Consider the following 10,799-nt stretch of genomic DNA (forward strand, 5'->3'; position numbering starts at 1 on the left):
ACGTACCAGCACAAGCCATATGGCATACTGGCTTGGCAAAATTGGCAACTGTCCTTCCTGTATCCAATATTTTCTTTTTATTTGTGAAAAAAACAAAACAGGATAATTTCTCATAATTTCTACGGCAGATTGTCAATTATTTGTCTTCTGCTTCTTTTAATCCTTACGCTTTAGAGGAATACTCTCAACCTGGAACGTACAGTACATCTCACAGCATGCTCATGATCCCACGTGTTATTTGAGGATGCATTTTACTGTAAATAAACACAAAAGAGGAAGAAAATGATATGAAACTCGATCACTTTAGCAATAGTGACTCTGATTTGACCCCGGCGTATTTGCTGTAAACACAAGGGTAATTCAAACCAAAATAAATATTAGCATAATGCTGGGGGCAAGAGAGAGCTTTTCCCATAGAGTGATTAAAATATGAGAACAGAACACAATGTGAAGTCCCTTGGCACGTTGGCAGTTAGCGTAGAAAAGCTCATTTCATGATAAATTAAAGAACGCCGTGGTTGCTCTCAGGAGATATCTCCCCCTTGTATTTGTTTTATGAAAAGGAGTACAATTAGCCTTATCATATTTTATCTTAAACATAATTAATAAAACATTAATTTCCTGGTGAGTTCTGTATTTTTTTCTCTTCTATTCTTTCTTTCCCTCTGCTGTAGGTTCAACTCTCTTAAGGCATGATTTGCATATTTCACAAACACAAAAGAACAATAACGTATGATTGTAAGAAGAGTTAGCTGAGAAGCATGATGAAGAATCAAGTTGCACCATATCGCTGCCATATATTTCTATTCAATCGTTTTAATCCTAAACACACTTTAAATAAAATCACTTTACCAAATCTATGTGTATCCCATATTAAGTGTTCAATTATAGAAGATATAAAAATGATTGTGTCAAGCGTTGTGACTTATGTCAAGCGTAGTGATTTTCAAATGCATATTTTCATATTTCAGCTAACAGCCTAATCTGATTCATCACCGGGTACTTGGCGATGTAGACATCTCTTATTAATTCCCTGCTATTTTATGAATTATGGCTGCTTTGCATTCTGGGCTTAACTGACTCCCTCTACCTACCAGGGTAGAAATGCAGTGAATAAAAATGGAGTCAATAGATCACGGGGGATACTTAACTGCAGACAGGCGTGATTATGAGGTGCGGGAATGTGCCACAAACTTACTCCGGGCCAATATGTATTGCTTACGCTTATAATAAACGTTATCTTTCTAAGGAGAAAAAGCTGTCAAGTTGATGAAAGACACAGATGAGCATCTATATGGCTGACCAACCATGCATAGATAATGTACAAATGCAGTTTTCAGTGAGGAAGCGAAGGAGAGAGAGAGAGAGAGAGAGAGAGAGAGAGAGAGAGAGAGAGAGAGAGAGAGAGAGAGAGAGAGAGAGAGAGAGAGTATGCTGCTTGATCCCGCCATTCAATGAGCATGAGTAATTGTTTCAACTTGTTGCGGTCTCGATTTTCTTAGTAGTGTGTAGAAAAGAACAGGTGAAAAAAAACATTAAACACAACAAAGACATGGACATGTTATTGGCAAAGGTGAGATAGTTTCCCACGCAAATCCTTGTAAAAGACTCGAGTTCTATCCATGTTTGTTTTTGTTGGGTTGATGTTTTCTTTCCCTTGTCCTCAACACACATGCTGGCTTGGCCTGCACTTGCCGTGTAATCCTGGATAAAATGTGTAAAAAATACATTTGAATATGTAAGAGGAAGTGGCTACTGTCCCAACATGGCCCAGTTTGCCCTGATTTAAAAGAAACGAAAGAGAAAAAGGTTACATAAAAATGCGACCGTTTTTAGGAGTTGTCCTATGTCCCCTAGCTTCCTAATGTGACACCTGATCCCTGGTCTCCATGGGAATTATGAGTCCTCACATGCATTCTAAGTAAAATGCCCGACACTGTAACTATTCCCAAACAAGTCATGCTATCCTATTTTTGTCCTTTAAATGTTATAATGACAGTGCTTAGACAACAACAAGACATCCTCTGCCTCTCTCTGCTCCATTACCTGGCCCTGGATCTTAGCTTAGGGGTGTTAGAAGCTGTACGAGTGGTTTGTAATGAATATGCCTACTTTGCCTAACGTATCAAATAGCAGTGTTAACATGACGTAGAGAAAACATGAGATGGTCTGGAAACTAAAACCTGTGTCGGAATATCACCGTTGTCCTTCTCTCTCCTCACCTGGCTTAAAGGATCATTCATGTAACCTCTCATGACTAATAGGAATTAGCCATCCTCCTCGTCTCAAACATCACAGTGGAAAGGAGAGAAAGAGAGACCTGATGTCTCTCGATTTAAAGATCCTCGACTCAGTAAGAAAGTACATAACAATGTTAGAAATTGTTTCTTAGGCGAAAGCAGGCCACATGTGTCAGAAAGGATTATTCAGGTAAGGTTTCACACAGACTTGACAAACACAAAGTCGAGCAGTGTAAAAGATCATGTTTTGAAGAAGTGTAGTGTTAAATCAAGTTGAAGACTGGCGTCTGGATTGGTGCCGAGAGGGTTGTTGCCTGGAATTGCTTGAGGAAATGCCTCAGGAGAAAAAGAAACAAGGAAAAAAATAAATATTGGTTAGTTCTCCTATACGCTTTGAATCGTTTAAGGCCGGTTCAACTTGAAAACAAAAGTTCCCCCTCAAAATGTGAGTATGCCTAAATAATTTGTTGAAAGTCTTATGATTTTTGAAAACATAACACAATTTAAGTTGACTAAACTTTTTTTTTTAAAAAAACCTCAATAGCTCTAAGATATAAGGCACCTTATATAATCATGAGGGTACAGAACTGGATTTTATTCCATAACATTTCCTAATTATGGCTATAGCATTCTCTTTTATTGTTATAAGAAAAAACAAATTTCCATTGTGTATGTTTTCAAATAATTAAGAATGGCTTCCAGAAACTCCTTCTGCGGGATTCATTTACGCTAATTATATTGTCTTCCTTTTTTCGTCTCCAAGCGATGATGGCCGGCCACAGAGGTGGTTTTACCTAATGGTTGATGAGTAACGCAGAAATAGATGGAACCTCTGAAACATAACCACAGGAATGTGAAGCCATGCACTTAATTAAATTAACTCTGATCCTCGTTTACCTTGACCATAGCATGTTAATATTAAAGAATATATCATTAATTAGCGTAGGTTATAGGCATACTATATTATAATAGTATGTTAGGATGTCCCATGATGATGAATTAAGGCAGTTTCCCTATCTCCCTAGGCAGCCAAGTGTGAAGTAGAGAAGGTGTGTGTGTGTGTGTGTGTGTGTGTGTGTGTGTGTGTGTGTGTGTGTGTGTGTGTGGGTGTGTGTGTGTGTGTGTGTGTGTGTGTGTGTGTGTGTGTGTGTGTGTGTGTGTGTGTGTGTGTGTGTGTGTGTGTGCGCCTAAGAGCCGTTTGGGCCATTAGCGAAATGATCACATGACTGAAGAAAGAAGCAGTATGCTGATTGTAAGGTTAACCTACTGTATATGGCCAAATGTAATTACAACATAGCATTTTGCTTTAAGATTTAATTTGTTCTAAGAAAAATGTAAAGCTATGTAAAATGTTAAGCTGGATTCAGATATTCTACATTAAATAAGAAATATAAAGAATGATCTACACACTTATACGTTGTATTATATATATTTATTTTATTATTTTTAATAAAATACCTATAAACTAACCAACCTATATCACAACAATTGAAAAGTTAAATGCTGGAGGAAGTTTTGCAACATCCACTATAACGGTTCTCCTGTGGCCTGTTTGCCTCTTGAATATGCTAGCAGAAATGTTACAAGGGACTTCCTGCCCTGTTCTCCGGACTCAGGCCCCAGGCCAGCCCTAGAGGAGCCCTGCTTCCAACATCAGGAGATAAATACATTGTTCCCTGTTGTATTACTTCTGCCTGAATACAGAACAAATACAAAATGTCTGTATTCCAGTGATGAAAGTAACTATTACAACTTGAAAAATGAGCCTAGAACAGACTTTGAACATCTCAAATGTTCTACTAACACCATATATTAAATTAAGTCATTAATCAATCAATGTCTGTCAATAATATATTGCTTATATTATATATAATAGTGCACTTAACCCTTCAGTGGCCAACAGCTGGAAAATGTACATTAATATTTAAATATTTCATGACTAATTAGTAAAATATTAATGGTGAGTTCATTAGTAGAGGCCCCTCATTCCTGCAGACCTGTAAATAGAAGTCTGATTGCATATGTCAACCTCATGTTAATGACGGGAAAACAAAAGTATTTCTTAGGTCTCAGAAAGTCTTTCTGGCTTCTACAGTCTGTGCTGCAGTTGAAAAACAACATTGTTATTTTCTATGAAATGATTGTTTGTTTGGGAAAAACTCTTAAATCCTGCTAAAACAATTTCTAAAGAGTCAACCGCAGTAATTAGCTACCCAAACTTTGTTTTTCAAGCTTAATGATGCATCAATGTATCACCCAAAAACAGTTTTATCACACTCTCCTCATAATTCTGTTTATTTTCCGTTCTAAAAGCAGCTGCTCGGATCATTTCTTTACCCAGATAAACCCAGAGAAGAGATAACACGTCCCGATGGAACCACTTTTCTTTGCCTTCTCCTTAATTTGAACTGAAAGGAAGAATGTGTGTTGTCTTTGTATTTGCACTCATCCCGCATCGTGAGTATTTGCATTTTTGTAACAACAAAGCCTGTCGATGTCAGATCACTCATTGCTGGATGTTGTTTTCCGATGTAATGAACATGCCTCTGAAGTTCTGAAATAAGAATCAAATTCCCATTTAGGGAATGTCTAATTTAACTCACGAAGCGCTATTGTATGTAGATTGTTAGGCTGCCCTCAAAGAGCAAGAGTTTGTCAGCCTGATCTGATTGTATACAGCTTTAACTGTGACATTTGATCATGGACCATGGAAAAAAAAGGTCTTTGTTCTGTAGGAAGCTGGCATTCATGCATTGCTTAAAAGCAAAATAATAGATTGGAATGTAAATACACATTGTATGGGATAGAGGACCTTTTAAGGTGATTCCGTCCCTGTTTACTGCTCTACAGTAATCCGATATTCTTAACATGAATGCTTTCATAGGGGTTTAAATCCAGCCGTTGAGGTAGAATAGGGAGGCGTGTGGCGTAGTGGGTTGACCGTAGGTGTTCGGATCAGAGGAGCGCAGGTTCAAACCCCGCTGCAGTCAGCGTGTCGTTGTGTCCCTGGGCCACTTCACCCCAAATTGCTCCTGTGGGGATTAGCCACAGTATTGAGTATGTAAGTTGCTTTGGATAAAAGCGTCTAACAAGTGACATGTAATGTAATGTAATGGATAACAGTTTATAAAAGGATGCCAACCCAAATTCCTATTTATGTGGTTTCATTTGAATTTTATTTCTTTAAATCCCTCAACATGGATACTGCAAAACAGCATTCTGAAATTCGACACTTCACTCTCAAGAATCACGTTTCTCTACAGGAGTGTTTAGCATTATTTAGCTCTGTGTATCAAATCCAATTACCACATAGAAAACAGAATATATAGTATATTAGTACAGAGGAGCAATGAAATGAGGAAAGTGTCAGAAAAGGAGAAATAGAAGGGCCTATACACAGTCTAGTTTCCTTATTACTGTAAAATGCTTCCCCTAACAAAGACAACAATAATGTGCGTTTCCTGAAATGAAACTCAAATCTAAAATAGTTCAAGTTTAAGGTTGAATTAACATTATAGGGATACAGGAAAGGGCTGGTGTCAAATCCTATCTATACCTACAGTATTCATGCCAGAACAATCAACCTCTCTGCCTAATTTGTTTGTATGTAAGCAAATGGATGTGTGTGTGTAATCTGTTGAAGTGATCTGAACAAAAATATCTAAAGTCCCTCACAACTGGACAAACAGGCCTTATGAAATAGGAACGTTGATTTGTTTTTAAATTCACATATCAAATGTGTTACTCACTTCCTTTTGTAAACAGAAATCTGATGCCCATGATGGGCATCAGATTTCTGTTTACAAAAGGAAGTGAAAATATTCAGTTCCGAGCGTGACCATATACCTTAAAATGAGTGTTCTCCCTCATTCTGTCAGTCCTCCACTCATCTGGCTGGATCATTTCAATTACAGCTTTTCCAAACATCGTATTTGCGTTGTTGTGATTTAAGATTCCAGCTGCACGTATTGGTTTCTGTTAGCGTCACAGAGAAACATGCTGACATGAATTTAAAGAAGAAGTTTAAATGATTAAAAAACAAGTGCACAATGCACATGACACTGGTTTCTAAAAAGGTGAGTTCATGATGGTTTTAATAGTTGGTGGGATGGTACAGTTACATAAATCTGTGGGAGGTTGGAACTTGTTGACTTCACCTTGCTTTTCCTCAGAAACCCTTTAAGCACGCCACAGTCCCACCCAATGAAACTAAATAATAATGTGAAATGACTCACGTTGGCAGATTGCCTGGTGACATTTCTCCCATTTCTTACCACGTTTTTCTAGAGAATACCTTATACCTCTTTATCTCAATAATGGGATATTTCCCCTGAAATCACAAAGCATAAATAACACAGGAGTCCCACAGCTAATATATGACATTACTTATACTCCACAGTTTATAAGACCAATCTCTCTACTGATGTTCATGCTGTGATCTGCGCCTTAGACAAGAGTCCCCACTACTGTACATACATACCACAGCAGTCCAGACTTAATAAGTCTGTCTGCCAATCCTGATAAAGACGTATGCTTTATATTCCCCCTTTTCCCATTTACTCCCCCAGCAGCTTCAGTGGAAAATGCTATAAACTCCAAGCAAATGCACCAATTGCATTTCAAAAGTGATAAATATTTCAGAGGCGCTGAGAACATATTTAAACTACATTCAAGGCTTCCCCCCTCCTGTGAGATTATGATTCTCCTCTCACCTTTTAGAGATAATCAATGACTCTTGTTATCCCTCTCGCTACAGCCTTCTTTGGGTGTTGAATGGTATATAATGAAGTGCACGAGTGTGTGTGTTTAATGAATGCCCAAGATGTCGCATGCTGTGAACACCATTAATCTACATGTTCTGGAAATATAACCAATTGTCAGATAGGCGCTCGCAGATATTCCATCACCTAAGCAATTGGCTTTTACCAAGCTCTACAATTCATTTGCGGTGTAATGCGCCCAATAAAAATGTATTCTGACGGCTCTATTGATTGTGAAATAGCTTAATCTTTTTATAGACAAAGAGCTGTATACCACCCGTATCGGCCTAGAATTATTACTTTATTCTCAATTGATATATTGCTACTCAGGTGTGCACATATTCACCTCTGGTGCTTTGTTTTGTTCCGTTACCTTTTTGTATATAGATGGAACAAAATGAATAATTGTACAACATGTGCTAGTACAGTATTTGTCATATAAGCATTTGTTCTAAAAAAAATGAAAATCATCTCATTCAACATATCATTGAAAAATAAGTCAATAACTGTATGTTATAGTATGTAGTTCAACCGATGGGTGAACTGCCAAAATAATATTATTTAATATGTATTAAATATGGCCCTAAACTAGGCCTAATCATCCTTTTAATTTGGAATCTTAACAGAAGAAATCTAGAGCTTATGCATATTTTAATTTGTCGTGACATTCATGTCAATATTAGAGCTGTTTTTTTTTGTATATGTAGGATTTGGGTCACTTCCAAATGGTTATTAGAGGTCACTCCCAACCAGGGGTAATAATTGTAATTGTATCACTACATGTTCAAATGAGAGAGTGGGATGATCTGTTGTATCTTTTCATTTCAATATGTGAACATAAATGTGATTAGATCTAGGCTAATAACTGCCTATTAAAATATATATTTGAACAGCAGAAGTCCCATTATTAGCTCTTGGTCTTCCTCCCTTTCATTCTCTTTTAATATTTCCCTTCTCTTCAGTACCCGTTTGCTTTATTCGCTGTACGCTCTTCTCTCACATCCCCACCTCCTCCCTGCTCCCTCCTCCCTCCTCCCGCTCTGTCACTCTGCCTACAGTATGTGCGGATCATTAGCTCCTTTTCTCCATTATCTGCAGCCATCTAGTGTTGGCTTTGTGCCCTAGAAATTATGCTGCCTCTCTGCAAGCTTTCATTCCTTCACAGTACAGATACAGTAGCACAGTGTTTAATGTCAATTTAAAGTAAGTTGATCATTGAAATTGGTAAGCTCCAAAATGGTGAGCGTTATGTCCACAAATGCACCCTGCTTGTTGCCTTAGAGAACAATGTGTATGCAGGTGTTTACAACGGACATTCTCAAAAGGGTTTAAAGGTGTTAAAATAAGTCAGAATCAGGAACAGAACAATGCCAGCTGCTTTTTGACTGAGAAAGTTTAGAAAATGTTATGTTACAACATTACTTTGAAACAGTCTCTGTGTGTGCGTGTGAAAGGTCAGAGAGGACGAGAGCACAAGGCAGAAAGTCAGTCAGACAAACCTGACAGACTGAAAGCTTAACCTGACAGTGAACGCAAACATTACATTCACTGATGTTTTTGCTGTTCTCTTTCAGCTGGGACAGGCAGTCAGTAATAACTACGAACACCTGGGCAGCCTCCAGGCTCTACACCTCAGCCCCTGGGGCTCTTCACCTGGGACAGGAGCCTGCCCATGCAGCTTCCCTTACCGCTGGAGAGCTGCCTGGAGCAGGCAGATTATCACACGTCGCCCAGATGGGACATGAGGCCTGGAATTCTGTCAAACCCTTTAACATTAATCATCAGGACAGAGTGACAGTATGGTGAGAATACAGATAAATATCACCAATGTACCACAAAACCCTCACAAAGTATCAAAAAGTCAACTTTTCCAAAGTTACAGTGAAAATAAGGTAACATTTAGTTGTGCCTTATTACTGGTATGATGTGCTGGTCTGAATCATTTGCAGAACTTGATATTACATACCAAACCACAAACAATCAAGTATATGTAGAAGCACAGCACACAAACATGCAGATTTAATATACTTAAAATAATGAAGTCAGGGGAGATGCATTCCTCGTTAACACCGTTCATGCTTTTATGACATTCACTTTTGACACACTTATTTAGGTGGCTGTGTGGGAAGAGGAGAGTAAAAAAACATACATACAGTATAAGGAAGCAACAGATTCAATTGCTGCCTGGTAAAATCCAAATAATAATAAAAAAAGACATCCACTTAGAAAAACACGTTTTTGATTTATTTTACATTAGTTTATTTGACAAGTTTACATAGTAAGGCAAGGCAAGGCAAGGCAAGTTTATTTATATAGCACTTTTCGACGCAGGGTAATTCAAAGTGCTTTACAAAAAAGAAATGAAAGACATTAAGCATTAAAAAAGAAAAGCTAATAAAATAAACATTAAGGAAAAATACATGGATAAAAGTTACAGTGCAGTCTAAAATATGAATAGTTCAATTAAACATTACAAGAAAAAGTACATGGATAAAAGTTACAGTGCTAATAAAATAAACATTAAGGAAAAATACATGGATAAAAGTTACAGTGCAGTCTAAAATATGATTTAATTTAGACAGACTTTCTTCACCATATTTTGCTCGCATGACATCCACAATCGGACCCTCAGGAGGCTGTACACACCCCCTCCCCTGCTTTGCTTCCATAACAAAGTCTTTAAAGTGTTACCAAAACACTATTTTTCATCCGTCGATGCCAGATATTCCAAATATCTCTGCTTTCGAGCAGTCCCTCTCATAAATGTCATGGAGTTTAATTACGTTTAGAAAAAGTACATGGATAAAAGTTACAGTGCAGTTTAAGATATGAAAAGTTCAATTAAAAGCAGCGACAAAAAGAAAAGTCTTCAGCCTGGATTTAAAAGTAATCAGAGTTGCAGCGGAGCTGCAGGTTTCTGGGAGTTTGTTCCAGATACTTGGAGCATAATAACTGAACGCTGCTTTACCATGTTTAGTTCTGACTCTGGGGACAGAAAGCTGACCAGTCCCTGAAGACCTGAGAGATCTGGATGGTTCATAATTTAGCAGGAGGTCAGTAATGTATTTTGGGCCTAAACCATTCAGTGCTTTATAAACCAGCATCAATATTTTGAAATCTATTCTTTGACACACAGGAAGCCAGTGTAAAGACTTCAGAACAGGAGTGATGTGGTCCACTTTCTTAGTGTTAGTGAGGACTCGAGCAGCGGCGTTCTGAATCAGCTGCAGCTTTCTAATAGATTTTTTAGTGAGACCTGTGAAGACACCATTGCAGTAGTCGAGTCTACTGAAGATAAAGGCATGGACAAGTTTTTCCAAATCCTGCTGTGACATTAGTCTTTTAATCCTAGATATATTCTTTAGGTGATAGTAGGCTGATTTAGTAACTGTTTTAATGTGACTGTTGAAACTCAGGTCAGAGTCCATGACTACACCTAGATTCCTGGCTTTATCTGTTGGTTTGAACATTGCAGACTGAAGCTCAGCGCTAACTTTTAAACGTTCTGCCTTTGCTCCAAAACCATTACCTCAGTTTTATCTTTGTTTAATTGGAGAAAGTTCTGACACATCCAGTCATTGATTTGTTCAATGCACTTACTCAGTGTTTGAACTGGAGCATAGTCTCCTGGTGAAATTGTTACGTAAATTTGTGTGTCATCTGCATAGCTATGGTAACTTATTTTGTTGTTCTTCATTAGTAGCCATCCATAGGGACAATCAGATAGGGACAATCAGAGCCCCAGTTTAGCATTTATGAATATCTTGCTTGTCAATATTTTTGCTAAATGCAATTAAAA

The sequence above is a fragment of the Pseudochaenichthys georgianus genome, chromosome 16 (assembly GCF_902827115.2).
Source record: "Pseudochaenichthys georgianus chromosome 16, fPseGeo1.2, whole genome shotgun sequence".
Classification (NCBI taxonomy): domain Eukaryota; kingdom Metazoa; phylum Chordata; class Actinopteri; order Perciformes; family Channichthyidae; genus Pseudochaenichthys; species Pseudochaenichthys georgianus.